The sequence below is a fragment of the Nycticebus coucang genome, chromosome 7, assembly GCF_027406575.1.
Source record: "Nycticebus coucang isolate mNycCou1 chromosome 7, mNycCou1.pri, whole genome shotgun sequence".
Taxonomy (NCBI): Eukaryota; Metazoa; Chordata; class Mammalia; order Primates; family Lorisidae; genus Nycticebus; species Nycticebus coucang.
The window spans coordinates 108,628,656-108,654,768 of NC_069786.1; positions in this window are offsets into that span (position 1 = coordinate 108,628,656).

Sequence of the window (26,113 nt, forward strand, 5' to 3'; positions counted from 1 at the left end):
CATCTCAGTGGCATCTTTTGTTATTTCCCCTTTTTCATTTCTGATTGAGGGTATTAGAAATTTTACTTTTCTATTCCTAGTTAATCTGGTCAAAGGATATCATTTTTATTTATCTTTTCAAAGAACCAATTGTTTTCAATATTCATTTTCTGAATGGTTCTTTTGTTTTCAAATTCATTTATTTCTGATTTAATTTTGATTTTTTTTTTCTACTAGGTTTGGGATATATTACCCTTCCTTTTTCATTTCCGTAAGATTATTCATTAGGTTGTTGAAGTGCCCTCTTTCTGTTTTTCTTATATTGGTATTTAAGGTGATAAATTTCCTCTTAAATTTACTTTCTCAGTGTCTCACTAGTTTTGGTAACTTGTAGCTTCATTGTTGTTATGTTCTAAGCTGAAAAACAATTCCCTCCATTATCTTTTCCTTGACCCAACTGTCATTCAGAATAAGGTTGTTTAATTTACATGCTTTTATAGGAGGATGAAAATGTTTATTTTACTTGTTTTCTACCTTTATTGCCTTGTGGTCTTAGAAGATATATTGTATAATTTCAATTTAATAGAAGATATATTGTATAATTTCTTTTAATTTTGGTGAAGTTTGATTTGTGTCCTAGAATGTGATCTATTTTGAGTGTGTTCCATGGGTTTATGAGAAGAATATATATTCCTTAGTTTGGGGATTTTTTTTTTTTTTCTGTATATGTCCATTAAGCTCACTTGTTCTAAGGACATGTTTATGTCCCTTGTATCTTTGTTTAGTTTCTGTTTAGAGCAGTGGTTCTCAACCTTCTTCATGCTGCAACCCTTTAATACAGTTCCTCATGTTGTGGTGACCTCCAACCATAAAATTATTTTCATTGCTACTTAATAGCTGTAATTTTGCTACTGTTATGAATTGTAATGTAAATATCTGATATGCAGGATGTATTTACGTGACCCCTGTGAAAGGGTTATTCAACTCCCAAAGGAGTCGTGACCCACTGGTTGAGAACCGCTGGATCTGTCCAGTTATGTCATAGGGGTGGTAAAGTCCCAACCTACTGTGGTGTTATGGGATATCATATTGCTCAGAGCAATCTATGTCTGTTTCCTAAATCTTGGAGCATTTAAGTTGGGTGCATAAATATTTAGAATTGAAATTTCCTCTTGTTGTATTGTACCCTTGACCAGAATGAAGTGACCATCTTTGTCTTTCTTAACTTTAGTTGCTTTAAATCCACTTATATCTGAAAATAGGATTGTGACTCCTCCTTTCTTCTGATTTCCATTTTTCCTGAAATATGTTTTCCAAGCCTTTTCTATGAGTTCTGTTTTGTCCTTCAAGGTTAGGTGTGTTTCCTGGATACAGCATATGGATGTCTTGTGGGGTTTTTATTCAAAAATCTGCCATACAGATTGAATGCTTCTTCACTGGGGAATTCAAGCCATTCACATTTATTGAAAGAATTGATAAGTGTGGTGGAGCTCTATTTATCTTATTTCATGAAAGTCCAATGCTTGGTGGACTTTGCATCATTGTGGAATTTGGGTTATGTCCTGTGTAATCTGGGTTTTGTCCTTTAGTTTCTGAGTGTTTACTTTGTGGTCCATTGTGACAGTCAGTATTGAGAATAGGTCTAAGTGTTTCCCATAGAGCTGGTCTTATTGTGGCAAATTTCTTCTATGTTTACATATCAGTAAAAGATTTAATTTCTCCATCAATTTTGAACCTTAGTTTTGCAGGAAACAGAATTCTGGGCTCAAATTTTTTTGTTTAAGAAGGGTAAAGGTAGCTGACCATTCTCTTCTAGTTTAGAAAGTTTCAACTAAAAAGTCTGCTGTCACCTTGATGGATGTTACCCTGTACACAGGTCAATTGGTGCTTATTCCTGGCTTCTTGCAGAATGTTCTTTCATCTTGACTTTCATCAGGTTCATTATAATGTGTCTTGGAGATGCTCTATTTGTGTTAAGATGACCTATGGTTAGATATCCCTCTAAAAAGAATGTTTCAGAATCATTAGTGAAACTTGGGAAATTTTTATGATATCCTCCTGTAGGGTTTCCATTCCTGTGGGATTTTTTTTTCCCCTTCAGGAATACCTATAATTTAAATGTTTGAATGCTTTGTGAAGTCCACAATTCTCTGTGTGAATGTTCTTCTTTATCTTTTCTCTTTTCTGCCTTTTTAACTATGTAAGTTAGCTCAAGAGCTTTATCTTCTAGCTCTGAGATTCTTTATTTTCCATGGTTTAATCTGTTGTTGATACTTTCTACTGAATCTTTAAGTTCTCTGATTGACTTCTTTAATTTCGTAAGCTCTACTATATTCTATATTCTTCATATTTTTCACCCATTTTTTAATTCAGTTTTTTTGCTTTCACGTCAATTCCCTGTATTTCCTTTATCATCCACATTTTAAATTCCCTTTCTGTCATTTCCATTAATTTTTGGCAGGTGGAATTATCTGCAGTAGCTTCTTTGTTGTCCCTTGGGGAGATTATTCTGTTTTGGCTTTTCATGTTCTCAGAATTTTTCTGTTAGTTCCTCTTTATGTGTTTTTTCTTCTTGTTCACTTCCTTCCCCTACTTTTCTCTTCTTACTACTTCTTTTGCTTTACATTACCTTGTCTCAGAGCATAGGTGTTGAAGTGGCCTTTAGGTATAAGGCCAAAAGGAAGAGAAGAAAAAGAGAAATAGAGCAACGGGAATAATAGTGGAGATTGGTAGGCTGCTATGAATACACCTGCAAATATATAGAAAGCCAGGCTGGGCAGGTCCCTCAAGGTTAGGAACGCCTTACTAGCCCGGAAAAAAGCAAAACTCCACCTCCACCAAATATGAAAAAAAAAGAAAGAAAAAAAGTATAGTTACTATGTCTCAATGGGGACCTACCAATACTATCTTTACAACAGTGAAAGATAGAATGACACCTTAGACTATGAGGTCTTGACCCCCTTGAGCCAGACCAATGCTCTGACACCCCCTCCCCAGCGAGACCAATGTTATGGCCTACAGCACTCAGAGAAAGGGAAGATAAATAATAAAAATGAAAATGGATAAATAAAATTAAAAATACAATTATAAAGGATAAAGATTTAAAAGGGGAGTATCTTAGCTGTAGCCTGAAAATTTTATGTGGGAAAGATGAGAAAGTTAGATAAATCTCTACCAAAAGAGAGAAAAACGGTGAGAAGTAAAAAAGGAAGAAAGAATAGAAGGGGCGAAAAACCATAACAAAAATGGAAGAGCCCTTGCTATTGAAGAAAATAAAAATGAAAAAATAAAAATATAATTAGTTAAAAAAACTCAAACAGCAGTGAGAACATTTTTAAAAAGCAAAAAACTTGTGAAATGAGAAAAAAATGAAAGAAATATAAATATATATGTATAAATATAACAAGGTAGCCATAAAGCTTGTATTCAATTTATTGTCCATTTAAAATTGCACCTGAACTTTATGGCCACCCTGTATATATATTGCAATATATTTTCTGGACACCAGGTGGCACTATGTTGTTAGGAAAAAGAGCACAACCTGCTGCTTTTGCTATATATAGAATGGGGGCAAGACATGATTGCAAGAGGGACTTTACCTAACAATTGCAATCAGTGTAACCTGGCTTATTGTACCCTCAATGAATCTCCAACAATTAAAAAAAAAAAAAGGAAGCTGATCCACGAATCCACTTTCTAGTTGCAGAAAAGATTGGGTCCTTTCTTCCTGACTTATTTGCCCTCAATCAGGGTTGGTCACTTTGTCACCATCCAGTCCCCAAATGATTTGGGTTCTAAAGCTCTCATCAGCTTCATTTGGAGGTATGTCAAACAGTGCCCCCTGACAACAATGTGGCCTTCCCAGGGGTGCAGTGTCCAACTCAGCTCACCCTAAGAGATGCCCAAGCTCAGTAAGTATACCAAAGCTGGTCATGCACTAGGCTCTGTAAACTAATCTCTCCATATGTCCTTCCCATAATGGCACCACCTGGTTAGCAACTAAGCAGATGGGAAATCCACCCTACCCCGTATTCTATCTTGGGGGCTGGATGCTGTTTGAGTTTCCTCACTCATTTAAACAGTTTAAACAGCTTGTTGAATCTGTTTAGTTCAAAATTAGTAAGTTTCAGGACATCCCTGTACTTGTCCCAGTCAGCCACCCCCTTCCCATAGGCAAGCACTTGCCTTCTGTACAGCTTTCCTCGGCTCCAAACCTCCTCATCCATTAGTGGAATTCACCACTGCTTCACTCTGCCCTTGGAGTGATGTTCCTGTGTAAGTCCCCCACCCAGAGGTGGCTGGAGTTCTCACTCCCCTGTCTTGCCACAAGTGGCTAGTAATTTGCCATCTTGTTCTGCCCTAAATTAAGACTTTTAAAATATTTTGGATGCAGGACACAGCTATAAGAGGGACTATATCTAACACATTCAAATATTGTGATTTGGTTGTTTATACCCTCCCATTCATCTGAAATTAAAAACAATATTAAAAAATACTTTTAAAGTAAATATTTATGGCGGATTTTTTTTCTTTTTTGCAAAAAATCATGGAATATAAACAGTTTATTTGAAAAGCTTTCTTATTTTATTTTAAATTATGCAGGCTTTAAGGTTTTTAATGCTATGAAAGAACATCCATTTAAATGCACAATACTGCTCTGTACTATTGTTTATAAAATCATGTGGGTTTGCTTTAGAGAAGCAAATATGAAAAACGTTTGCAAAAAATGATATGAAATGTGCAAAATAAAACAGAGCTTCATGAAGCTCTTTATGTTGAAAACTTCACATGGCTAATGCTCAGATTATTTGAAAATGTCAGTTCTAGAAATATAAATTTATGAGTAAAGTTTAATATGTATTACTTTGAGCTTTTACCTCAATATCAGAAGGCCAGAACTTTTTCTCATCTGTGTAGCCTTGGGGAAATCAATTAACCACTCAAAGACTCAGTTTCCTTATCCATGAAATGGAGGTTCAGTCATTCATTCATTCAACACATGTATTAAAATTTAATAGGGGTAGGCTCTGTGCTAAAGTGATAAAGAGAATACACAAATGAAGTGTAGCTAACAAATTCACTATGTAATAAGAGAAAAATACCATAAATAAATAATTCAGTTCAATATAATAAGGGAATTAAAAATATGGAAAAAGTTTTATGGGAATATGGAACAAATTTATGGCAATGAGATGACAAAATTTTGTAGAGGTCATAGAAGATTTTAGTTTTAAATTCAGAGTATGAAATTTTAAGGAAGTGAAAAGGGCCTTCAAAGGGTGGGTATGAATATTAAATGACCCAACAGAGGTAGGTGGTCAATGCTTTCAACATTTTAAAGCTTAAACAGAAGTTAACACAAAGAAAGACAAAATACAATTACATGTGAGTGAATATTGATAAGCTTTGAAAACATAATTTATCACTCTTTATATTGCCAATCTTCCAAAATTACCTTCTATATAGTTGTTTTGTACTGAGAGTCCATGCAATAATTATGTAAATGAACAATAAATAAATTTGAATATTGATTGAGCTACTCTCTGTACCAGAAACATTTAGGGCTGGGATTTAACAATTTTTTAAAAGGCCCCTGTTCTCATATAGTGTATATTCTGAAGGAGGAGGTAGATACAATAAACAAATAATAAGTATAAAATTTAGACTAAATTATATAATTCTAAGAATTAAGAGGACAATAAAATGTACAAGGAGATAAATAATAAAAGGAAAAGTAATATTTTGGATTGAATCATCAGAAATAACTTTCTTATAGAGTGATATTTGAGAAAAGATTTCAAAATTTCAAATGAGGAGAAAGAGTAAAAAACGCAATGGTTTGGAAAGATGCTGCTTTAGTAAATGGAAATTCTTCAGTTCAGTTTGTCAGCATCTGCAATTCTCTGTCCTTCCATTATACTAATGTAGTAAAACTCCATCCTTGGGCTAGCCCAGTAGTTTCTTTCCATTCCTATACCTGAGCTGCTAGGATATATGGCACGGTTAACAAAGTAAGTAGTAAATTACTACTTAATAATTTACAATCTCCTCTTCATTCGAATCAAGGACACTATCCAATAATCATTCCAATTCTATAGTTAGAGTTCTTCCCTACTTTTCAACATAATTTCCCTAACCCTTCTCTGTGTACTTACAAACCCTCTTCTTCTTCTCTCTTTCTCCTCCTTCATGGAAAAAGAAACTATAGAACATGCTAGACAGTTATTCTTGCAAAATATTGCCACACCCCTACAGAATTCTAGCCTATCCGACTTCACTTTCCTTCTTCCCTCCTGTTTCTAATAGAAAATGTGCTGCTTCTCCAATGTCAGCTCAGTCCTTAAACCTCTGCTTTTGTCAGGAATTTTGCTATCTCTTGTATCTTCAGTTTTTTGTCTCTATTAGCCTTTTTTCCCTACCTATATTTAAGCATACTTGATTCTTTATAACACTTTCTTTATGTTTTTCTGTCTAGTCACTCATTCATTTTATTTAAGCTGGTTAAGTAAATTACTTTATTTAGTATGTGATAGCATTGCACTAGGCTCTGAAGATACATTAATGTGAAAAGTGTAAAATAAAGAGATGGTATAGAGTGTATCATTTCCAAATGATAACACTAAAAGCTATCAAATTCAAAACCGTGATGAATGTTTTAAAGGAAAAAAGAGTGCTATGAAAAAGAACACCTCTCCCTTGGGATACAATGTAATCTGTAAATTCAAGAAAAGCTTCCTTAAGGAAGTATGCTCTGAAACAATAAATATGGAGGGAACGTTTTTTGTATCCTTGGGGTCACAGCTCGCCTCAGCAGGGTTGATGTGCGTTCTTCAACCTTCTCTCTTGGCGCAGCTCTAATCCACCAGGTTACTTGCTAAATTTCCGTCCTTTAACTCTCCTTCTGGACGGGAGCCTCTGTGGAAAGCTGCCTTCAGTCAGCCATCTTGTCTCCGCCTCTGGAGGGAAATTTTTTTATGCACAGGCAATAGCAAGTGCAAAGTCCACAATAAAGGATAATTATACAACAGTGCAGCTGGGGTGCAGAAGACAAAGAAACATTGGAGTAAGAAGAGCTTGAGAAATCATTGGATATTTTAGCAAGGAAATGGCCCAATTAGATTTAAGTTTGGAAACAATTACTGTGAAATTTTACAGGGAATGAACTGGAAAATTAAAATACATAAAGGAAAATCAGGTATTCTAGAATTCAGAAACTCCGGAAAGACATGAAGATAGATTGCTCTCAAATGGTGGTAAAGCTAGCGAGCCTATTATAAATTCTCAGTAAATGTATGAAGGCAAAATGAAAGTGCATGGAGTATGATTGTACTTAGGAAAGGATAGAAAGATCAATGCCTAGTTTTCTGCCATTTACATCTGAGAGGATGGAGTTCACTAACTTAGGTGGATATACTGAGAGGACCCAGATGAGAAGGACTGATGGTCACTGTTTGGGTTTGAGATCCATGAGTTTGGTTTTTGTCACCTTTGGTTTTTGTCACCTTAGCTGTATCCCTCTTCTCTGCCAGAACTCCTCCCCAGAATTTGGACAAGTGGCATTCAAGGAAATAAAGTATGAAAGCATATGCTGGATTTTTCAGTTAAATTCTGTTTATACCTTCAAACAATATGATATTTTAAGCCATTTTTTAAAAAAGTTTTATGTTTTAGAAAGTTCTTTTTATCTAAACAATTGCATGGAATGCTGATGATATTAGAAGTTCCCTTCATGTAGATCTGTTTCTAGAAGTATCCTGTTTGGTTTATTGGTCTTTACATCACTCTTTGCTTGAATTTGAAAGAAGAACAATAAAGTAAACTTCAACAAATTTTAAGCTGATTCTTGATTAAAAAAAAAAAAAAAAACACCTTAATTTTATGTACGATAGTGTGCCCTGAAAAGAAGAAAAGAAAAATACCATATAGATAAGAACTTTGTCAGAAGACAATTTAAGAGATTATGATGGAGCTCTTGTTTCCATGGTGACAGCTATATTTCTATTACTTTTTCCAAAGAGAGAGGTGTATTTTCACTTACAAGAGAGAAATTAGTACCAGCATAATATATGAAATTAACAAAAAGTATATCATTTCTAACCTGTAAGCTGTAATGCAAGTATTTACAGGCTGTTTTGTTAAGTTTTTAACTCAATATGGTTTTCCCAAAGCAAATGTAACTTTCATTAATAGAGGAAAACTTATTTAAAATGCTTAAGAAATTTTAGGAATTTATATGATACAAAATGTTATTGCTATGATTTCAATGTTTGTCTCCTCTAAAACTCATGTTGAAATTTAGTTGCTGTATTGGGAGTTCGGGCCTTTAAGAGGTGAATAGACCATGAGAATTCACCCCTATGGGTGAATTTAATGCCTTAATGAAAGGACTTTAGGGAGGGCACACCCTTTTTGGTCAATCTGCCATGTGATGACAAAACAAAAAGGCCCTCTCCAGATGCTGGTCCTTTGGACTTTCTGGCCAAGAACTGTGAGCTCAGTTTATCATTTTATCAATAAAATTACTCGGTAATTCTATCATAGAAACACAAAACAAACTAATTCATAAAAAGTCAACTTCATTTCTAATATAAACATTTATTCTGATACAATCTTTAAATACAAAGTTTAATTTTTAGGTTTGATCTAGTTAAACTCTGAATTTCAGTTTTTATTAATGTGTAAAATAGAAGTAATGTTATTTACTTTAAATAAATTTACATTTATCATTTTATGTATAAATATTATAAATGTCAATTTGATTAAATAATAAATGTAATAATGTAAATTACATTTACATTTTATATAACAGAAATATTATAATTTTAATGATTAAATTATATGATAAATTAATGATTAGAGTAAATAATTTAAGAGATTATAATCAATAAATTACATTACAAAAGTAATAAATATAAATTTGATTTCCATTATATTAAGGTGATCACATAATTTATTATCCAAACTCCGACCTTTTGAGAATAAACTGAAATTTTAAAACTAATTTTAAAATATATATTTCTTTCTTTATCTAACAGCAAATGGCCATTTTATTGTTAAACATAAATTATTTTTTAAAATACAGGAATTGATTAAGTAAAAATTAAAATTAAAATAAAATTTATTTAATTGATTATTTTTATATCAAAAATAACTAGGGAAATAATTATTCTTGGTACATATTCACATTCTTTATATAATATCTAGACTATATTTACCTCTAACACTTTATGATGATTTTTAAATAAAGATGCATAGTTTTCAATGTAGTTTTATTGCTTTTGATTTTTAAATAAAATTCTTTGGATTTTTTAAGGATGCATATTATATTTACTACACTTAAAATTAACATCTTCAACTGAGTCTTCTCTGTAGGCCATGATATTTTCTTTTTTTTTTTTTTTTTTTTTTTTTTTTTGTAGAGACAGAGTCTCACTGTACCGCCCTCGGGTAGAGTGCCGTGGCGTCACACGGCTCACAGCAACCTCTGTACCGCCCTCGGGTAGAGTGCCGTGGCGTCACACGGCTCACAGCAACCTCTAACTCTCGGGCTTACGCGATTCTCTTGCCTCAGCCTCCCAAGCAGCTGGGACTACAGGCGCCTGCCACAACGCCCGGCTATTTTTTTTGTTGTTGCAGTTTGGCCGGGGCTGGGTTTGAACCCACCACCCTCGGCATATGGGGCCGGCGCCCCACTCACTGAGCCACAGGCGCCGCCCAGGCCATGATATTTTCAATTAAGAAGAGAATCTTTCTAGATTGATGCAGCAAAGGTGACAAAATTATAGTTTTCCACATAAAACGTACAAGTATTTCAGTCCAAATAATTTTCACTTGTATTTTTTGCCTCCAATTCATTGTAGTTTTCTTAAATTATTTTAATATTTCTACATGACAAAACTTTTCAAATTAATTGATTCTATTTATATTTTTTAATTCTCCAAATTTAGATGTTATAAAATCAATGTGTATTCAGCTTCATTTTAGTATGGTATAAAATATAAATTTAACCAATTAAATATATTTTTACCTTCAAAGTATCCTTTTGATAACTCACAATAGTCCAAAACCTAATTATAAAATTGTAATATTAAATGTTTTATTAGAACTCTCATAGTTTAATTTTCTCACTTTTTCTTCTTACTATTTTAGGGATAAATTTCAATGAATTTCTTCATAGCAGCTTAGTGAGCTTAAGAAACTTAGTGTGCAGAAATGGTGGAGCAAATGGACAGTTAGGAATCAGCATCCATCACTTACACCATCACCACCTGAGACCGGAACAAGTCAGATATCTTCAGCTCCTTATATCCAAGGGAGCTTCCTTTTATCAGTTACATACTGCATTTTTTTTAAAAAGGTATTATGTATTATTTAGAAAAAGTCGATGAAAGAGAGACAGTTATTTCAGGTCATCTTTTGCATTTAATCACATGTTAAAAAGTCAACTCTTGCATTAAAAATTAATCTCATATATCACTAAATAAGACCACAGAGGAAACTGGAAGCCCAAGGTAATCTGTGGTGTTCTTCCTAGGTTATTTTAAAGTGACTATAGATAATTATACATTGTTAATTTATTTTAATTCACACAAATCCTAAACTGTACAAGATAATAGGACCACAGGCATTTATAGGGACTATCTCAACAAATCTAAGCTCTATGGTTATTCTATTTAGAGCAAAATCATAATATTAAAAATAAAAATCATGTTTATTTAAATTGTACTTAATGCTGAGGACTGGATTTTTGTCTCCCCCCCTTCCAAATTCATATTTTGAAGCCTAATAATCCTCAATATCATGATATTTGGAAGTAAGGCCTTTGGGAGGTAAATGGCTCGTGAGGGTGGAGTTCTCATTGTTGAGATTAGAGCCCTTTCAAGAAGAGGATACGAGGAGAAAACAAGCCTTCTGCAAACTGGGAGGCAGACCCTCGCCAGACACCAAGTTTACCATCCCCTTGTTCTTGAACTTCCTAGCCCTCAGAACTGCAACAAATAAATGTTCTTTAAACTATCCAGTCTATAAAATTCTGCAACAGCAGCTGAAACTAAGACTTATTTAGTAACTGTCTTCTTTTGAAATTACTAATGCTCCTGGAACAATACTTATAACAATGACTGACACAGTAAGTATTGTCAATATCCTCAATAAATATTTCTTGAATGAGTGAATAAACCTCAAGTGGATAAGGTTTATTTGACATCAACACAGCTTCAAAATACCAATATGCCCACTTTCTCATCTTCTAGTAAAGGTATAACACTTTTCAGTTTCTCAAACCTCTGGTATTTATTACCACCCTACCTCCCTCTTCACTCTTAGGAGACCTCATCTTCTACTTCACAAAGGAAAAGAAAATTATCATACGGGGCCTCCAGCATCTGTCTGTCTTCTGCCAACTCAATACTCCATCATTTCTCCCTCTTTTCTATTTGGAGCAGATTCAAGTCAGCTCTTATGAAAGTCAATTCCAAATCCATCCACTTCCATGTTCTCAGAGTCACAATTCAACTTATTATATCATCAACCTTTTCCTCTAAGCTGGCTATTTCTCCTCATTTCATATATTCATCATCATATATTCAAAACATACCTATTAAAATTTTTTTTTTTTTTGTAGAGACAGCGTCTCACTTTATCGCCCTCGGTAGAGTGCCGTGGCCTCACACAGCTCACAGCAACCTCCAACTCCTGGGCCTAAGCGATTCTCTTGCCTCAGCCTCCCGAGTAGCTGGGACTACAGGTGCCCGCCACAACGCCCGGCTATTTTTTTTTTTGGTTGCAGTTTGGCCGGGGCCGGGTAGGATACTTCCCTGCATTCCATTTGGCCTTCAGAAGGCTGTTCTCTTCCTTTTTACATTAAACTTCTATAAAAAAAATTGCACCTTGCTCTTATAATTGGTACCTTCTAAAAAAATGTAATGATCTCCTATAATGTTCCCTGTAGAAACAGGAATAAACCTCTAACCTAAAAGAGAGCAGTTCCCTCTTGCATTCTTTTCAGAAATTACAAAGCATAATGGAAAGGGGTACAATCACCCACTGTCCATTTTGGAGTCTAAATAGCTCTCAGCTGCTCTCAGGTCTCCCCATCCCATTGGCACAAACTTAGTTCAGATGCTTCTAATCTGTTTAAAGCAGCATTGCAGCAGCCCCTGTGGGCGCTCTGCTTGTCTCCTCTCACTGCCTCACTCAATTATCCTCCTGCAGTCAGAGAAGTATCTCTAAAATCTCTACTCACTACTTTCCTACAGGCTACTTGAATACAAATAGTGATGACAGCACCTGAAACACTCTACAGCCACATATTCTTTGTTCATATATTAATAACCCTCCTGCTTCAAATACAATCTTATATTTAACTTTTTCTTTGAACCCCTGAGTTAGGGTAGAATCCTCTGTGTTTTCCCTTTTTCTTTTTTTTTTTTGCAGTTTTTGGCCAGGGCTGGGCCTGAACCCACCACCTCTGGCATATGGGGCTGGCGCTTAAGCCACAGAAGCTGCTCTGTATTGCCCCTTTAATGACACATTTCCTTCAATCTTGCTCATGCGTCTTTACATGTGTAGTAGATAGATAACCATGCTACTGTCTGCCAAGTATCTTTTTCTAGAAATTAGTTCTCTCTTCTTATTCTCTTCCATAATTTAAATGGGACAGCCTATTATAACTCATACTCCTTAATTCCCTATACCTACCCCCTGTCCTACAAAAAAACAATACCAACAAACAAAAAAAAACCTGTGCTGATCTGTCAAAGAAAAAGTATTTGAATCAAGGTTAGCTGTAGTCTTTCTCCATACTTCACAGAAATTTTGGAGCTGAAACTAAGAAAGAGATGTCACGACCTTTACAGTGCCTACAATGAAAGGAATAAAGTATAGAAAATGTAGGAAGTCATTTTCTGGTCTGATAGTTTGTGTTCACCAAATCCATATGTTGAAATCTATTCATCAACACAGTATTATTGAGAGGAAATCTCTTGCTCTGGCACCATGGCTCATGCCCATCATCTAAGCACTTTGGAAGGCCAAAGTGGCACAGTCAGCTGAGCCCAGGTGTTTAAGACCAGCATGAGCAATGTAATAATATCCTGTCTCTACAAAAAATAGAAAAAATCATCTGTCATGGTGGCACACACCTGTAATCCTAACTACTCAAGAGGCTGAGGTGCAAAGATTGTTTGAGCCTAGGAATTTGAGGTTGTAGTGAGCTATGATGATGCCATTACACTCAGCTTGGGCAACAGAGATTCTGTCTCCATATTAAAAAAAAAATGTGGGAGGGTGTTCTTTAGAAGATAACTAGATCACCAGGGCTGAACTTTAATAAATGGGATTAATGCCATTATAAAAGATGCTCAAGGGAGCTTGTTTGCCCCTTCCTGCACATGAGGACCGTAGGAGATGCCACCTCTGAGGAACGAGCCCTCAACAGACACCCACCTTGCTGGCAACTTGATCTTTGATGTTTCAGCCTCAGAACTGTGGACAGTAAGTTTGGTGTTTATCCATTTCTAGTGTAAAGTATTATAACAGCCCTAATGGTATAAGATGCTGTCATTTAGGGACATCAGAGGAAGCTGATTTGCTAAAAAAATAAATGAATCAGCTCTCTTTCTTTCTCCTTGAAGAGAAATGTGTGGTGTGCTATTAATTAAGGTATCTCTTAAGAATTTTTCCACAAGACTCTCCCTTGTTTCTAAACTTTCATTACTTGAGCTTCTTCCATGTCAGGATAATATGAATCAATTGTGTAAAGCGTAAATCAAATCGGATTTCTGGGTCATACAAGGAAATATCAATTCATACACCCTCTGTCTCTATTATTGAAATATCAGCTTGTGACCAGAACAGGTAGCCCCAGTACATAGCACTATGCTTTGTATATAGGAAGTTATCAATAACATTTGTTAAGTGAAAAAATACTATCATGAATATTGCAAGCACACTATTGAAATAAGTGGCTCTTAGTACTGTGGTAGAAATCCCAGCTGCTTAATGCTCTCTGAACCTTTTTTTCCCAAGGATCTTTGCATATGAGAACTGTAGGCAAGGCTCCCATACCAGAGAGATCCATTTTAAAGACTTAGAACCCAGAATATTTAACTAAATACCTGTCCGTCCAGTCTCAGCTTAGCTCTGATAGCAGTTGGATAACAAGAATATAGAAAAGCCCAAAGACTTTCCACAGATGCTATAATAGTTGTAATTTTCTCACTACCAAGGCTAAAAGAACTAAATTTCCAGAATGACGGTTAGAAATAGGAATGAATCTGGAGAATATTTTGCCACAAACTGGAGGAAGAAACAAGACACACTGCTCTCAAAATGTATTAAAGGTTGATTACCGTAAAATTAAATGACTTTAGCTATAGACAAGAACTTGATATGGAAAGACAGGGGAGAGGTTCAGAAACAACCACTCAACAAAAAAACAAAAGTTGAACAATAATGGCTTTTGTTTAGATAGTAACCACAGTTATTAATATGCCAGTTTAAAGAAGGAAGCACACAATAATATGGATGGAAAAAAGTTAGAGAAAGACAGAAGAAGGAGAAAGAAGGGGAAAGTAGGGATCAATAAAAGTCTGGCATAACTCAGTAAGAAAAAAAAATACACTAGGTGAGAGCAAGAAACTCAAAATCTAATATTGTCTGCTTAGCTCAGAGAAACCAGTCACTTCAAGCGATCTCAATGTGGATGTAAATAACCCAACATACTCTAAACGTGCCTTTAGAATTGATTTTTTTATTTAAATTATTTATTATCATTATAGGTGGGTAATATAGACATTTCTACCCAAAACTTGGTGAAGAGCTTCTTTATTCAGTTTATTTCTTATCATCAGATTGAAGAACCTTCCTGAATTGACTTCATGCAGGAAACATATTTTCTTCCCCCTTTCTTAACCTTTACTCTTTTAAAAATTACTTGACTTTTCTTCTGTTTGAATTTGCATCTACATGTACTACTATTTGCAATATGTATTATAAGGTTGGTTCCCTCTGGTTAATTGTTGTGAACAGTATGTACTAGTAGGAAAAAACACATTTTGTATCTGCCATTTGAATCAGTGAAAAATTCTACTGTTTTAAAGGAAATAAACCAGAGAGGAGAATTAACAGCTTTCATACAGCACTTAGCTAATAAACAAGCAGAAAGAAAAGAAGAAACTAAATAAAATCCATACCTAACAATAAATAAGGAAAACACTAAGCAATTTCAAGGGGGAAAGTAATTGTCCACTGGCCTAATAGAGCCAATAAAAAATGAAAATGTATTATCTGGGATGGTGAATTTGTCCTAATACCTCATTAATACATAGAATGAAACTTCCAAAGATTGTAAAATAACCAACATTACTTCAAGAGTTTGAACTCCCATGACAAGACTGAAAAGCCTATTCAATTCCATAACAAAGTTCTTTGATTCTTTTTATACTACTTGATAATATAATGTTTTATTGGCTTGAGAATTATAGTTCCATATTCCTTTGGTGCGTATTATTGAAATGAGTTCTATTTATAATAAAGATCATACAACTTTAGTTATAAAGAGAAAAATAAATTTAAAAGACCTTCCTGATCTCTTGTATGTATACTGACCGGATGGGTGAGATGTCTTCAAACCAAAATCTGACATGTTACTGTTTTAAACTAAGAATGTTTTTGAAATCTAAAAATTAATTTATGACTGCACTTTAAAACCATCTTTGCCGTGTTCACAGAGGCCATCTCCCTTACACGATTTCTGAATTTTTCATTTGCTGCCATGGACTGTTCACATTTTCTCCATCCATTTATTACTCCCAGACAGTTACTTCAGTAAATTGAAGTGGTTGTATAAAAAAAATTCTCTAGTCATGAGTGTCTAGCTTTGCTGTTACCTAACCTTTTCCAAAAAGCCAGGGAAATAAGGAGAGAATATAGAATTTTTCTCCAGGAATGACATTGAAAATATAAACTAGTTCTTTGCATGCTCACTAGGCAGTGCTTTCACATCTTGGTGTTAAGATGTCAAAACCATTTATCAGAGTTACGATGGAATCCTCCTACATTCTGGCCAAACTGACCTTTAAAATCTTTCCTTTACCCACTTATTCCCTAATCATAGACAGAGCAACTAGCCAGTCAAGCAACGAGCTTTGGAAAATGTGCAAGACATTTCGGGCCCTGAGAGAATGCTTACGTCTTCATTGGCACAGCTGCTTTTCCTCTAAAGTACATTCACTTCCCTCGCATTTTTCTCATCCATTAGATCTCATAGCCATCGTTTCAAAAATACTCTTTGCCAGCCTTGTAAACTCCCTTATTACATTATGGGTTTTTATTTTTTCAATTTGTCTGGAATAAAAAGCACATCTTTGGGAGACTGTCGTGATTCTTTCCCTCCATTCTTCCACCTGAGCAGGCAGCACCTCTGGGAACAGGTCAGAATGATTCTGTACTTGGACTTCCACAAGGCTCATTGCTCGGTCCCCTACTCCTCTCATTCTATAACTTCTCATCAAATAATTCCATCCCTGCCTATCACTCCAACTCTCATCTATAAATAGTCCATTCTTACATTTATATGTTCTGCTCAGTCTTATCCTTCAAGCATTAAATTGATGTATGGAACTGAATAAGGCAATGTATCAGAGCATTGCCAAAGCATAACATGTAAGACTGAACACATGGTTATCTCTCCCAAAAATGCTTCAATTTTTTCTATTTCAAATAAATGTCGCATCACCTATCCAAGTTATAATAATAATAATCATAAGTCACCTTTAATACCTTTTCTATGATCAAGACTTGTGTGGATTATGTAGGTACATATACAGAGTCTTAGCCTCTGTGCCAACAACCCCTAAGCTGTTCTTTTAACTGCATAGAGAGTGATTGTTTTCAAATACAAAATAGACCGTTTAGGTTATTTGCCTAAACCTGTAGCCTTACACTACCCATTGTTCTTAGCAGAAAGACAAAGTCCCCAACATGATCTCTCATGGTGAGGTGATCTGACCTTCACTTTCTAGCATCATCTCAAACTTGCTCTGCTTCTTCTCATTGGTCAAAACCTATACTTTGTCTGCAAGAAGTTCCTTAGTATGGTTCTTAATAAATTCTGTTCCTTCTCACTGGAATGCCCTTTACTTCCCCTCTCCACCAAATAATTATAATTTATCACTCTATTTTACATCAAGTGGCACTTCCTTGAGATCCTTTCCAGACCATCCAAGTTGGCTTCAACTCTTCGTCATGAGCTTTCATGGCAACAGACAACACTTTCTATCACACATACCACTCTTGCAAGTTGACTTTTGTCTGTATCTCCACAGAATCGTCAGACATGTCTGTTTCTATACACCAGCGGTTCTCAATATGACATGTTGTGGGTCACAACCTCTTTCTAACAATGAAAATACATCCCGGCATTAGGAAGGTTGAGAACCACTGCTATGCACTATTGATTTTATCTCTAGCTCCTTTCATAGTGTTTAGTTAGCATATCTGCAAGTTGTGCGAGCAAGTAAATGTGTGTGTGTTAGAAATTATTAAAGGTGAGTTAGATGATGAGTTAGAAATTATTAAAGCTAAAGGCAAAGATGGATTAAGAATGCATTTACATGCTTTAAAATCATTACCCACTAATATTTTCTGAATATTTGCCCTGTGCCAGGCATTTTATGTAAAGATTTTACGTGCACTAATTAATGCAGTATGTTCCATTTCTTGCATTTGTTGCATTTCTTATAGGAGAAAATGAATCTCCACCTAAGTAGCATTCAAATTCAGATTCAAGATTGTCTGATTTCAGCCTGAGGCTGTATAGCCTCCCAGTCTCATAAGCCACGCTAACTTAACCTTCTCTAGGGAGCTCTTTCTGATTTTTACTATAAAAATTAGTGATTATTTTTCTTCACTCTGATACCACAAGCTTTTACTTTTGTATAACATTTTTTTTCACTTTTATTATGCTTAATTGTTAATGTCACGCCTTTTTGCTTAAAGTGGTTAATAAGGCTTGTTCCTCTCTCTGTTGCAAAAGAATGACTAGAACGGTAACTTAGACATGGCTGATAGTAAAAAATATTAAAATGTCATAAAACGAGGCTTATTAATTTGTGGTTGGCTGTGGAAAACAATGGTTCTTATATAAATCCATAGTCCAGGGCTTGAACAAAATTGCCATAAAATATTTAGAAAATTGCTACTAATTCAGAATAAGATACAGTTCAGGTGTCATTTTTCATAAAATTCCCAAGGTAACTCTGCCCGTACTAAGTCTGGGGACCCCTTCAGTCCTAGAGTTGGGGTCTACAACATAAGCCTACCATGTTAATGTGTCCCTGAGTCATGAATTAGTATATTTCCATGAAATTCTGTAGTAAGAGGGCCGAGGGGCAACTGAGACCACTCTGGTCTGGAGTCTGGGGTCTTTGTTTCCTAGGATTTAATGTAGTCCCTATGATATTTGTAAATTAAAGAGCCTCACCTCAAATCAGACATAAAACTAAAGGTAGTATAAAATGTTATCACTTATTTTCAAAATTTTAAATTATTCTATAAATAGTATCTAAATGTGCATTCTCTCTTAGACAATGTCCTTTTAAAATTCAAACATTGGACACCACTGGCAACCCAGCAACCTGTATCAGCAGAGCAACAATGTGCTCACGCATATATGTCTCTGGGACCCTCCACACTGCTGCTGCTGGACATGCCTTCAGTGGGACCACACACTTGTGGGCATCCTCCAGCAGCCTGAGACCTGGCCTATGCAGGCCTTCCACCAGTGGCATTCACACCTGCAACAGTGGTGGAGCCATTCTGCACCTGCATGTGTCCACCAGGAGCTCAGACCAGGCCTCCCGGCATCACTGTCCCCAGCAAAACTATGCCACTGCCTGACAACCACACCCTAGGCCATCAAAGCATTCAGACACCATTGATATTGATTACAGCTGAAAAAAAATCACATGAAAATTACGCTACTGCTCCCACTCAGAAGCCAAAGCACACTACTAAACCAACGTTATAAGAAACATTTATAGGAAAAAAGTTTCCCTACAAAAAACTACTCCATAAAATGGAAGATGCATAATGCACAAATATCAACCTTGGGACACACACACAAAAGAAAAAAAAAAAAACAAGAAAAGGATAAGAAACATAACACCTTCAAGGGAACATACTAATTCCCCAATATAATATGAGCTTAAAAAATTCTATAATATGAATAAATGGATATCTATAATATGACTTAAAAAATTCAAAGTAATGATCTCAAGGAAACTCAGTAAGATACAAAAAAACAAATAACATACAGAAAAAATACAATAGAATCAGAATAATGATTCATGGTCTGAATGAAAAATTTAATGGAGACTAGGACATCATAAAAAAAAGAATCAAATTCTGAAACCTAACAATCCAATGAGTGACATAAAAACCACAATTGTGAGTTTGAACAATAAGTTAGATTAAACAAAAGAAAAGCTTTCTGTACTTGAAGATAGATCTTTTGAAGTAATTTAGACCATAAAAGTATAAATGAAGAAAGTCCATGAGACATCTGCCACACCATTAAGCAAGTGAATGTATTTGGGGAGCTCCAGAGGAGAAGGTACGGGAAAAGACACAGTGAACATATTTAATAAAAGAATAGCTGAAAACTCTCTAAATATTGGGAGAGTTATAGACATTCAGATACAGTAACCTCAAAGATCCCTAGAGATTAAATCCAAGGCTTATTATATGATTGAGAGTGAAGCAATAGAAAAATATATTTCACACAAATAAAAACCACAGCAAGCATGAGTCACTACACTTGTATCGGATAAAGGTTTTAAGTCAAAAAACATACAATGATAAAGGAATCCATTTAGCAAGAGAATATAACAGTTCTAAATAAATATTTACCCAACGGTGGAGTACCTGGATATATAAAGCAAATATTATTAGAATTAAAGACAGAGATAGGCCCCAACCCAATAATAAGGAATTCAACACTCCACTCTCAGTATTGGAAAGATCGTGTAGACAGAAAATTAACAAAGAAATATTGGACTTACACTACACTATACAACAAGTGGACCTAGAGATATGTACAGAATATTTGACTCAACAGCTGCAGAATGCAAATTCATGAAATTCATGTCATCTGGACAAGAAACATTATCCAGGATAGATCATTCACCGGGCCACAAATTAACAATTAACAAATTTTAAAGAATCAAAATCCTATAAGACATCTTTCCAGACCACATTAGAATAAAACTAGAAATCAATAATAATAGAAACTTTGGAAAACTGTATAAATACACAGAAATTAAAGAATAAGCTTTTGAACAACCAATGAATCAATGAAGACATTAAGGAGAACATTTAAAAATTTCTTAAAACAAATAAAAATGGAAACTTAACATACCAAAGTCTATGGGCTTCAATAAAAGCAGTATTAACAGGGAAATTTATAGCAACAAATGCCTTGATCAACAAAGTAGAAAATTTTCAACTGTATTTTAAGACCTTAATATGCAATTGTTAAAACAATTCACTTGTAAAATTCAGAATGACTCTCACAAGAAAATTACTCTGAATATTCATTTCACATGTTACTTCCAACGTTGCTATAATTTGCTCACAAGGAGTCTCATAATTTATACTTTCTTCATGCACTCAAGATGAAGGGCATTTCAAGTGCCTTAGTTTTCCTTGGAAGAGTATATGAATGATGCTCATCTAATTTAAAAATATTTTTATATGTTGTTGAAAGCATTTATTAAATTTCTTTTAGAATATTATGGGGACACAAGTATTTTGGTTACGTGGATTGCTTTTTGTACTATTTGCATCAAAGTTGTAAGTGTGTACATCACCCAGGTAGTAGACATTGTGATCATTAGGTATGATTTCACCCATCCATTACTCCTTCCTCCCATCTGCTTTATTTCCATTGGTTTACTTCCATCTGTTCACGTTAGTGCTGATTGGTTACTTCTGATTTAACGTTGAGTACATGTGATGTTTGTTTTTCTATTCTTGCAAAACTTCACTTAGAAGAATGTTCTCCAGTTCCACCCAGGTTGTTACAAAAGATATTAGATCACCACTTTCTTTTTTTAATTTTTTTATTAAATCATAACTGTATACAATGATATGATTATGGGGCATCATACACTCACTTCATAAACCATTTGACACATTTTTATCACAGTGGTTAACATAGCCTTTCCGGCGTTATCTCAGTTACTGTGCCAAAACATTTACATTCTACATTTACCAAGTTTCGCAAATACCCCTGTAATATGCACCACAGGTGTGATCCCACCGATTCCCCTCCCTCTACCCACCCCCCCCCTTTCCCACTTCCCCCTATTGTTAAGTTGTAGCTGGGTTATAGCTTTCATGTGAGAGTCCCAAATTAGTTTCATAGTAGGGCTGTGTACTGGCTGAGTAGTGCTCTATGATATACATCTGCCACGTTTTATTAACCCACTCATGCATTGGTGGGCACTAGGATTGTTTCATTTGGAACAAAGTTGCTAAAGTAAGACTGAGCAAAAAGAATAAATCTGGAGGCATCACGCTACCTCACTTAAAAATATACTACGAAGCTATAGTAATAAAAGCAGCATAATCCTAGAATAAAAGACACATAGACTAATAAAATAGAGAAGTTAGAAATAAATCCACACACAGTGAACTGATTTTTGATAAAGATGGCAAGAACATACATTAAAGAAAGGGCACCTTCTCCAATAAAAGGGGCTGGATATCTATATGCAGAAGAATGAAACTGGATCCTATTTCTCACCACATATAAAAATCCACTTAACGTGAATTAAAAACTTAAAAGTAATATCCAAATTCATAAAACTAGTAGAAGAAAACAGGATAAATGCTTCAGGACACTGGTCTAGGTAAAGAACTTATGGATAAGACTTCATAGCACAAATGACAAAACCAAAAATAGACACACGGGACAACATGAAACCAAAAAGATTCTGCACAACAAAGAATACAATCATTAGAGTGGAGAGACAGCTTGTTGAATGTAAGAAAATATTTGCTAACTGTTCATCTTACAAAGATTTGATATCCAAAATTTACGAGAAACTGACAATGCAACAGCAAAAAAAATTTATGATGTAATAATAATAGTAATAATCTGATTTTAAAATGGGCAAAGGATCTGAATAGACATTTCTTAAAGGAAGATATGTATGACCAACACATACATGAAAAATGCTCAATACCATTAATCATTATAGAAATGCAAATCAAAACTACCATGAAATAACTTCTCACTCCAGTTAGAATGGCTATTATTTAAAAAAACACAAATATTATAAAGGATGTGGAGAAAAGAGTACACTTATATGCTGTTGGTGGGAATGCAAATGAGTATAGCCATTATGGAAAACTATGAATATTTATCAAAAAACTGAAAATAGAAATACCATACGAACCAACAATTCCACTACCAGATTTTCTACCCAAAGAGAAGGAAATCAGTATATTGAGGAGATATCTGCACTGCTATGTTTATTCCAACATTATTTACAGCAATCAATATCGAAATCACCTAAGTGTCCAACAACAGGTGAATTAACAAAGAAAAAATATATATACATTCATATATGTGTATATGTACCTATATGTGTATGTATATATGTATAGGTATGTATACACACACACAAAGCAGAATACTATTCAGTCATAAAGAATAGCATTCTGTCATTTGTGTCAACATGGATGAAACTGGAGGACATTGTGGTAACTGAAATAAGTTAGGTAAAGGAATATAAATACCACATGTTCTCATTCACAGGTGGAAGCCACAAAGAAAATAAGGCTTATAGAAGTAGAAAGTAGAATTGAGGTTATTGAAGCCCGGAAAGTGTCAAGAGGAAGATAAGATAGGGAGAAGTTGGCTAATGGGTACAAAATCTCAGGTGGATCAGAGGACTAAGTTCTAGGGATCCATAGCAGTGGAACTATTATGACTATCATCAACAACAATTTACTGTATAATTTTAAATAGCTAGAAAAGAATTGTAAACATTCAAAATATGAAGAAATGAAAATATTTGAAGTGATGGACATGCTCATTACACTGAATTGATCATTCCACATCCTATGCATATATTTAAATATACCATATACATACACATGTATAATTATTATTTGTCAATTAATAAAAATAAAATGGAAGGGCTCATTTGTACTAGTTAGCAGTTTCAATTCTAACTTTAAGTAATGTTCTGACATCTGATTCAGCTGCCAGTGTTTCTTTATCAGAGTCCAAACATCTTAGTAAGACTGATTCTTCTCTAATGACTGTGTTTCATTATGATATAAAAATATGAAATGATTCCCCTAATGTTCTTAGAAGTACACTCTATGAGTAATGTATTAGTCTGTTATTGCTGCTGTAAAAATTACCACAGTTTTATTACCTTAAAGTTCTGGAGGTGATAAGTCCAAAAACAAGTCTCATGGAATTAAAATTGTGGAATCGGTGGGGCTGTTCCTACAGGATGCTGTAGGGAGAAGCAGCTCCTTGCCTTTTCAACCACTAAGAGCCACCCGTATGGCCTGCCTCATGGATCCCTTCAGAAACGGCAGCATTCTCACCTTTGCTTCACTCATCACCTTCTCTGACCCTAAACTTTCTCCTCTTCCTCTTATCAGGACTCTTGTGATGATATTGAGTCTATTTGGACAATTCAGAGGATTCATCTCATCTCAAAATCTTTAACTTGGTCACATCTGCAAACTCCATTTTACCCTTTTAGGAATGTATTCAGATTCTGAAGATTAGGACACGGACATCCTTAGAGAATAGCCCACCACAGATAGTATCTCACTTATACACTCTCTGATGCCTGATACATCCAATAACAATAAGAAGATATGGCTTTTAATTAATTACATTCAATGATTTTTTCTTAAAATGTACCTATACCGTATAGATAGGTAAATGATGGAGGTATACGTACATTCATATGTCCATACACAGAGTTTATAAATTGCCCAAATCAACCTGAACTAAATCACACAGAAAGTTAAAGGTCTAGAGAAATCTTAATTGAACTGATTTACATTTATATTCATGTCTAAATGTCAGGGATTGCTACATTTTTTAAACCCACCAAAAGTCTCCAAGGTTAAGAACCAGATCCTGAGGATGTATATGAAAGACCTAGTTTCCACACGTTTTTCCTCTTCTCCTCTTTTACATCCATTTCCTTTCCTTCCCTTTTTAGAAAATAACTTGTGTGAGAGGTGGTGGGGCAGAGTTATCTTCTACTCTTGATACAAATTTTAGTAGACATGAGTTTTTAAACAAGCCCATTAATGTCTTGAAATTCAGACGCAACTGTGTACAACAGCACTCATTGAGGTTGACTCGATTTAACTGAAAGAAGAAACTTTATTTGCTTGATTACTTACCTATTTTATTATAAGAGACTAGGGTTGAATTTTTTCTGTACCAAATTCACATTGTGAAAATTTACAGAACAGCCTCTGAAAAGCAGAGTATCCATCATCCTGACAAGCTCTAAACCAATGGTCTGTTTTCTGGTGAACATTCAAAGATCACCCTGTCTGTAAGAGTTAATAATTCTATGTTTCTTTCTAAAAGAGTAAGCTGATTAAATTTATAACCGAGAGTAATCACATTTTAAATCAGTCCCTGTATTTTCCTCTCTGGCTTCATCAGAGTACCCCTCACCTTTCCCACCTCTGTCCCCACCTCTGGGCAACCCTACCACCTTATCCTCATTAATTTTGGTGCAGTATTATTCATGTTAACTGACCCCTAGATTTTACCCTTACAGCAAACTAAAAATGCAAATAGAACCCGTTTTTTCGACAAACTGGTAACTGTAGAAGCTAATTCTTGTCAATTCCAAAAATATATATTCCACATTTGAAATCTGTTGTGATTAAGAAAACAATACATTTGGAGATTGATGGTGATAATGAAAGGGAACCAGATAATGACTTATGTTTGCATCATTGCTTCTGTATGATGACAGTTATCAAGCAAAATTCATAGAAAAAATAACCGAAAGTGGATCTGTGCATAATACCTCACTCCTGCTGATCCGTCACACTGTGCTTTTCTTTCAAACCATCACTCTTTTTGTTTTTTAGATTATTATTATTTTGAAAGAATCAACACAGATTTTTATTTCCTTATCAGACAACTAATACCTATTTTATTTACCCATAATTTCAGAATTTTAAGTATATGCTAATAATTCATTGCATTGTACCTGAACTTTGAACTCCCACTTACAATATGCTGGCCTTTGGGCAATGTAATTTTTCTCAGGGAGCCATAAACAAAACATTATTTGAAATTCTTGTAAGAACAAGAAAAAAGATTTCATCATTTCCATAGTCATATCTAAAAATGTATCCCTCTAGAAGAAAAAAAAAAAAAAGAAAAGAAAAAAAGAAAAATTTATCTCTGAATACCATAACAGAAAAATACAAAGGAACCTGGGGTGTGAATGTTCAATCTCTTCACCCACTTTACACACAGAATAAGGCAGGCTATAGCAAAAACCACCCATGAGTGCTCTGGAGCTGAGTTCAACCAGAAGTTATAGTTAAAACTCAAGTTTTCACAAAGATTTGTAATTGGATTTTTACACAGGCAGAAATGTAGCAGGATTCATGCACAATAGAGGGCTGAAGATCTTTGGTCTGACTGTACCACATATTGCCTTTTACTGAAGGTGCAGAATGGCTCCAGGACTTGACTCCCATGGATAAAGAACATCGTATATAGCGCTGTCAGGATAAGCTTTTTATCTTTCATTTTTTAGCAAATTATTATTGCACATGCTAGACACAGGTAAGAGTTTTCCTAGGGAAAGAATGTGCTCACCCGAGTTTATTACCATCAGCTAAACTCAATGACTTACTTTTAAAAAATTGTCTGGTATAACAAGTGGCTGAATACTAATTATTAATATAGCATTCCTATTACTTAAGTCCAGATATGATGTTTGCAAGGCAACTCACAGCCTACCACTGTTCTGGTTTATTTATTTTTTTTGTGTGTGTGTATTTGTCTGTTTCTTTTGTTTGGAGTAGCTACATCTAGGGACTTGGGGATAGC